The sequence below is a fragment of the Vitis riparia genome, chromosome 14 (genome assembly GCF_004353265.1).
Source record: "Vitis riparia cultivar Riparia Gloire de Montpellier isolate 1030 chromosome 14, EGFV_Vit.rip_1.0, whole genome shotgun sequence".
Taxonomy (NCBI): domain Eukaryota; kingdom Viridiplantae; phylum Streptophyta; class Magnoliopsida; order Vitales; family Vitaceae; genus Vitis; species Vitis riparia.
In genome coordinates this window covers 15793557-15802077 of record NC_048444.1, presented here as the reverse complement: position 1 = coordinate 15802077, position 8521 = coordinate 15793557, and positions in this window count along the sequence as shown.

Sequence of the window (8521 nt, the reverse complement as noted above, 5' to 3'; positions counted from 1 at the left end):
TTTAAACACAAATAGATGATGTTTAAAGAAAGTTTTCATCACATCACAATACATTATGACAATAGATTTTCTCTATAAAGCACTAGTAGACACAAAAAAATATTGTTGAAAGTTCAAGCTACTGCCTGGGCTGGAGAAGAGGCTTTGCTGGGGACATACACACAATCTCCTAAATTTCTTGGCCCATTCCTTGGGTAAGAGAATCCTTGCATACTAAATTTTGTCTAAAATAGACCAGTAAAACCATTGAACTTGTTAGTTTGCGTGTCATACACATAGATGATAAGGCCGAATGTTTTTGGTACTAAGTCTCACCTTTCCCCATTGTTTTTTTATTAGGGTGTAAGACTTTATTCAACTAGAATCCTGTGAGGATTTCATTTGGTTTAGAGCCTCCAATCCCGTTTTTCTTATTAATTGTGGGTACTAAAAAACATTAAAATTTTTTTTATCAAAAAACATTATTACAACTTTTACTACGGTCAAATTATGTGAAATTAGACAACTCTAGATGATAATTTTGAGGATTTATATATAGCTAGAAATCAATCATGAAAGATTTTAATAAATGATCATAACTTTCCCATTTTTTATATGGTTGATGTTTGAATAGAAAATCACCCTTTTCTTGTGGGGCATGTCTTTCAAATAAAAACTAAAAATTAAAAATAAAAAAAAATAATAAAGAAAGAAAAACAAACACACACACAGAAGAGAGCACCTAGGATATTTAAATGTGAAAATTTGGAGTCTTAAAGGCTTATTTGGTAGCATAAATGAAAATATTTTGGGGAAATGATTTAATTTTTTAGATCAAAATAATGAATATGAAAAATTTGTGGTGTGGTAGGGTGACACCAAAGAGGGGTTAAAATAGGTGTATTTTAACATTTTCTTAAATAGAGAGTTGAATTTTTAAATTAATTTTAACTTGCTAAATATCAGGGATAATTACTATGATAAAAGTATTGGGAACCTTGGATTACTCTGTTTCCATGCCTTGGATCTCATAGGGTGCATGCATCTATTTGTAAGGCTCTTTAGATCTAATATAGCGGAAAATAATGGCTTCAAAAATTATTATAGAATAAAGATCTACAACAAAAGTGTTTATACCTAGATCTGCATGTTCCCAGATTATTTCCTTGTGGTGAAGAACATGCCTATAAAAACTAGAGAATCTCTCCTCATGCTGCTACCTACGTATGTGTCTTATGTGATTCCCATGCATGTGGCCTATGCACATCACATGCGATTCCCTTGCACGCGACCTATGTCCTTCCCATGCATGTGGCTTATGCGCTTCCCATGCATGCAGCCTGTGTGCTTCCCATGCACACGACTTATGTGCATTCCGCGCGGTTCTTGTGCATGTGGCTTGTGTGATTCCAGTGCATTTCTCATACACCCAAGATTTTCCGCCCGATGACTCTTCCTTATTCCTAGGCATTAAAATGGTGGAGATCTCAAGGTGGAGGTTAGGGTTTCTCTCTAGACTAAAAAGGAGAATGACAAGACCTGAAACCTTAACCTCTAAAGGGTATTATAGACTTTCTAGTAGGCTTAAGTGAGGTCACTTAATCTAGCCCAAAAAGGTTACTAATTGATTAATTAACCATACAAGGTCATAATTAATCAATTAGCCTAGTTTAAACATACCACTCACTTATCCCTATGCAACCTTGCATATTACCAAACACTTTTATGCACAAAGTGAACTAAAAGCCCATTCAACCTCATAAACCATGTCATCAAGGAATATGAGCTCAAAATGAGAACCATTATGACCCATAGGAGTACTAATTCCCTCATAATCAAATTTGAAATTAACTCAACATCCCACTATAGAGAGTCAACTGCACTCTAGTACTCTATGTATATTACAATAAAGCTAAGTGCTTGGTCTATGACCTACTATCCACACTATGAAGACTCTCCATGAACCGGGTGTCCATAATCTAACAAGGTAATCCTATCACCTATCAAGATTACCCCTTAATCCTTGAGTTACAAATCCTACTTATTATGTGATCAACTAACATACTATACCTCCAAGGAGCATATGTCAAATTCTACTAAAGGAATTACTATGACCAGAGATTTTATGGTCACATGTCCTTTAGATCACCCAAGGAGACACACTGTCTTAATCCCATGAGCTATCATGATGCTTATATTGAGAATACCTGTTGCCACTAGCCTTCATCAATAGTGACCTAATTTATAGGGATATATGACCACTTTAGGGTCTCACCCATAGGTAAAAGTCTCCTGTTGATTTTGGCATGGGCTCAATATCCTCTCAAAGTGGAGAGACCATGCAGTATAATAGCTTGGTGAATCATGACAATTGATAGCCTTGTGTCATGATTCATTGTAGGTCATGTCCAGTGCACTGCATACACTAATGCACTCACCATGAGAAACTCATCTCGACGGCCAAGACAAGTCATCCCTTCAATTAGGAGGTGGTGCACTATAGTCTCTACTAGATTGCCCGAATCCATAAACCAACTATGGACAACTTATCTACTTATAAGGAACCCATGACTTATATCTTTTATGCAAGTCCTAATGTACCCAAGTCATGTACAATGTAAAAGACTTGGTTGAATGCTAAAATCAATGTCAATACACCCAAGGGATAGCAAGGGGATAGTAAAGTCTAACTTTGTTACATCATGTCTTACTTTTAGGGGCTCAATTCCAACAAACTCCCACTAACCCCAAAAGCAGACTGGGCATGGCAAAAAGATCCTACTCTATAGTCATATCACTTCCTTGTAATATCTCACAATAAGGTAACCCACCCTTTCTTTTTATGCGTTTCCTCTTCTAGTGGTACTTTAGTTCTTTAGACCATGCTACCGTCCCAATGTTATCACATAACATGATCTTAGACAATATGGTAAAGGGAACTACCCATATTCCAGAAGGCTTCCTTTGTTGCTATAGAAACGAAAACAAAAACAAAAAGTTAGAGTGTACACATACCCAGAGGTAAACCTGCGAGAGTTCTTATCAAACTGAAGTCAAATTTCCCTATATGAAAGGATTACCAACTCATCGCAAAGACTCACAAACATATAATCCCTCATTCTTCAAAGAAACTAGAATGTATGTTTGACATCTACCCAAAGCTCTAATTAAGAAATTAACTAATATCCACTCATTATTCTTAAAGCAAAGCAAATATCTAGTTTAGCACATAACATCGCATACTTAAGGTTATCTATTGCAGAGGCATTGGATACCATCTTAATGCGATCTCTCTTCACAAATACTAAGGACATTGATCTTAAGAAAGACAACTTCAAATCCAAAGAGTAACAAACTCTTCTTGGAGTTTTTCATCATGTACTTGACCAAATGCTCATTTATGTACGTGACATGGCATAATTTTCCTATTCTTGCAATCATAAAGGATCTTAACCTTGAGAATATATTGCACCTTCCTCTAGATTTTCATCTAGAACTAAGTAGACTACCAAATATTGACTGATGACAATATCCCTACATCATATCCAATGAGTAGATTGTCATTTACTTGCAAGATCTTAGAGCATCACCATGCTTCCTTATGACTTCTTGTACACACAAGGCCATTTTCTATGAAAATGTTTAGGCATTATATCTCATAAATGAGACACTACAATAGATAGGAGTCATATGATGGATTTGAGTATGACCACTATTGAAAAGGTTTTCGATAGTTGAAACAAAGTTTCAAACTATAATCTTTAGCTACAGTCTTAGCCACATAAAACTTAAGCTTTCCATCTACTCATGTGTTCCTCTTATAGACCAACTTACACCTATGGCTTTTATCCCTTTAGGTGCTTCTATAGGAACCTAAGCTATGTTAGAATACCAAGATTCTAACTACCTCTTCATAACTCCTTGCCTTAAGTGAGCACAAACACTGCTTACTACTTCATCATAATCCATGGGATATGAACCTCCCACTATGATGAGGTACTAGTGTACTAGAAATCATAGGAATTGTATGCCTTTAACATTCTGGATCCATAGTGTCATATGCAATGTGGGACTATCTTCTAATATATCCTCCAATATGTAACATTCTTTGCCTTATTCCTCATCATATAGTCCTATAAAAAATTTGATATTTGTGTCAACAAATATCCTCTGATGATCTTAACTATAAAGGTAATAACCCAAAAATTCTCTTAGATATCTTATAAACTGATACACCTCTTAAGAAAAAGATGTATTACATTGTATATAAGACATATCCCTAAAAGAATTCGGAAAAAAAATGAGAAACCTATCCATGATCTCACTATGTCAAACCATGTTTGATATCTTCTTTCCACCTCTTCATTTTTCCATGGAGACCCGCACATGACTAGGAAATAATCTCGTGCTCCAATGGAAAAAATCAAACTTACTAGACATATCACATTGATCTAATCAAAATGACTTGGTGTGTATACCCAATAGGTTATCCGATCTCGCCTTAAGTTCAATGAATGTATCCAAGGTATCAGATTTCCTATGTACTAAAGTAATCATCACTAAAAATGATGAAATACCCATACCCTCATGCATGGACACTAAAAGTTCCATACATGTCGGTTTGCACTAACTCCAAACATTCCTTGGTTCTAGTCTTATTCATTTTACTATCTATACAGGATTCGTAAACTAAAAGATCTTCTAGAATCAAAGAGTCCAGACTTTACTAGTATTTAGATCCAATTTAGATTAATATAACTTAGGTCTAGAACCCAAATGTTTAATTAGTGCTAGGTTTGATCCTGAGATTTGACTGTTCTCATCACTTGGCAAAGTAATAATGGAATACATATAAAGAAAGAGGATATTACCTCCCACTAACTTACATAACTAACCTTGCATTTGAAGTTAAGGTAAGTAATCACATCATTTAACCTTTTCACTTATTGAATATCCTATAAGGACTTATAGATAGTGGGCATGGAATCTATCCATCATAAATGATGAAATCCACCACTAAATTTTCTACAATGAGAAAATGATGTATACTTTCCTTTTTCCTTTAGGTAAATTGGGCATTCATTTTCTAGTGTCTTAAAAGATCACAAATGAAGCACTTGCCCTTGTGTTTGCTCTCTTATTCCTTCTCTTGAACTTTCCTTATTTGGTATTGTTCTTCTTCTTCTTAAGAGAAGAACTTGGAGAACCTTTGACTTCCATATGAATATCCTACAATCTTTGAGAATCTTCTTAGCCATCCCGAAGGAAAATGGCAAGGTCTCTAAGATCATATGTATACCTGGTATTCATAATAGTCCTAAGAGTAGCTTGTCAAGGCTAACTTACCCTTATCAAAAAATAACCATTGCAAACTAGAAAGAGAATATCAAAGTCTTTAGTAATAGAAATGTGTTGATGTTGCAACACATTATCTAAAGATCCAAGTGTTAGACACTTGGTCTTCTAATCCATCAACTATCAATTTGATATTCCACTCTCTCTTTTTTCTAAGCTAACTCATAAGGAATAGCTAGCTCTACCTAAACTAGCTTCTATGCAATTAGTTACTATATTTAGAATAAAATTAGTCCATATGATTAGTTAGGTTTGGCCTTTTGTGAGAAAAAAGAGAGTGCTAATACAACCAACATGATATATGTAACAAATAATATAACCAAGCATATGACATAATTAAGCATTCATGGCAATTGGTAATTAATTTAGCAAAAATGTATCGCTCTCAAACTACTGTCATTTTTCAAGGTATCCATGTATCATAAGAATCAAGCCTACGTAAAGTGGGTCATGACCTTATTACTAATTAGAGACCTTCTCATATTGATCTCCCGACCTTAATCATAAAGGTATTTAAAGGCAAGATCAACATACCTTTTATTTGGCCCATGGACTATGCAAGTGGGACCAAGTGGACTGATCTACCACTTCATATCCAATGTCAAGTGTATAACCATTGTCCTTGAACTATCAATGTCACCAAGTAAAGAATCCCACCATGGTATTGCTTGCTCCTACTACAAACATATCTAGCCTCGTCTATGTGGAGAGTCCATATCTCCTGATTCTTAGGGCTAACCCATCGTGGGGGTGGTGATGAACCCAAATCAAGATGGGCTTGATAATGGAGGTCGTGGGTTTGCCTAAGGCCCTTTCCCACTTAATATTTTGAGAAAAAAAAAAAAAGCATTGTAAAATCATTAGTAATTTCCTTGATGAATAAATTATGTACTTTAAAATTTTTCAAAAATATTTATTTCCTAATTGGAAACCTAGTGTAATAGGAGAATACCAACATGAAAATTGTAAAATTTTCATGAGAGTAATTTTCAAAAAGAATCTTGATAAAATATCCACTCTCAAAATTTTAAAATCTTATTTCATAAAATTCTCCTTTTATACACAATTATAATTAATAAAATATTTTATCTAGGAAATTTTTAAAGAAATTTATTTCCATAAAATTACTAAGCCTTTTGGTAATAATATTTTAATGATAAATTATCTCTAATGAAAATTTTCAAAATATTTATTTTCCAAATTGAAAACTTTTGTGTAATAAGGAAATTACTAATTTATGAGATTTTGAATAATCTTGAGAGTAACTTATCCAATAAAGAAACTTTTGTTTCTCATATTCAAAAATCCTCATAATATTTACTTTCTTTTCCTTAAACTTTTCAAACTTAATAAATAGATCCATAATTCCATAATAATTTATTTCATTATATACTGCCAAAAATAAAGCATTTTAGTAAATCCTTAATAGATAAAACATTCTCTATGAAAAACTCCCAAAAATGTTTATTTCCAAAAAGAAATTAAACAATCCATTTTGGAAAGTATTTTCAAAATATTTTATGTCTCCATTAAATTACTACAACGTTCCAAAGTTATTTTGGTAAACCTTCTTGTTATAAATTCTCTATCATGAGATTTTCTAAATCTATTATTTACTTTTAAATTGGGACTCTGTGCTAATAGAATTACTCTCTTATTCTTTATCGTTGAACTATCCAAACTAAATGGTTTCCTCATTCTCTTTGGAGGGGAGAGCCTGGTTAGGAAAACGTCCTAAAGTTTTATAAATAGATAGTTCTAAAGAAATAACAATCTTCTTAACAACAACCAATTAAAAAAGATAACCTTGGAAAATATCTTTTCATGAAAATTTACTTAGAATACAAAAAAAAAACTTTTCTTTGAGTTCTAATACTTAATTTGGTAATTATTCTTAATTATAAATTATCTATCATGAATTTTCAAAATTAACTTATTTTCTTTAAATCAGAAGCCTATGCAAAATAGGAAAAAAAATGTTATTTTATAAAAAAAAAATTGGAAAAACGAGAGCTTTTCCTTAAAAGAAATATTTTATTCTTAGAGATCTCAGAGATTTGAAAAGATTTTAAATAAAATTAAAATATCTAAGAATTAGTTTTGAAAAGGTAAGAAAGCTCTTCATCATTTTTTCAACTTATCTTTTTTTTTTGAAAAAAAAAAATCTAACATTCCAATTTAAATAAGTTTTCCAATTTTGAAAAATGCATGAAAATTTATTTCCAATTAAGAATACCAAAATATCTTGATGCCACATATGCAATTAATCAAAAGTATAAAAAAAACAAGGGAATAATTAAACAAAAAATTTCCCATAGCCCTTAGAGATCTTGTTGCATATTTGGTAATTAAAATTTGGATAAAATCCAAACTACCAAAAATAGCCCTGCAACAAAAAAAATAGGGTTAGTGAAAATAGAAAACCCAAAAGGCCCAATTGACACCAAAAATTAAGCCCACACAACTAAATGCAATTGAACCAGTATGCAATCTTGTAACAACATGCTCCTTGCGCAACATTACTTCGATTGGTCATATCTCCTCGTTTCAATTTCGAATTGCAATCTGTTTGAAACATTGGATTATTGACTTCCTAAGCTTCAAAACCATAGTGAATTTCCCTAGGAAACTTATTGGAAGTAGCCGCAATTTGGCTCAAAGAGTTGACGTCATTGTGATGCCTTGCACTTTGCACAACTTTACTTTAATCGATCGTATCTCCCTCATTTCAACTCCGAATTGCAATCTGTTTGAACCATTGGATTTGTGACTTCCTAAGCTTCAAATCTATATAAGGCTTGCCCTAAGAAACTACTAGGAGTTAGTCCTGATTTTTAGTTCAAGTCAACATCACTATGTTACCATGGATCTCAACCAAGAACTTCCAAGAATATATATATATTAACTACCACATAATCTTAAAAAGAACTTTCAAGATTCCTTGTTTTCTCTTGGGTCACCATAGATGGATACAAAAAACTAAGATTTTTACAACGATAAAATTCTTATGCTCCTTTAATGGAGCTTACAACCCATCTATTGAAAAACAAAGATTGTTACAACCAAATAAAAATCCTTTGCCGCTTATGGAGTGTACAACCCAATCTAGAGAATAATAATCAAATATCATATCACAATTATAATCAATCAATCCAAATATATTGATATATTTAATTGAATGAATAAA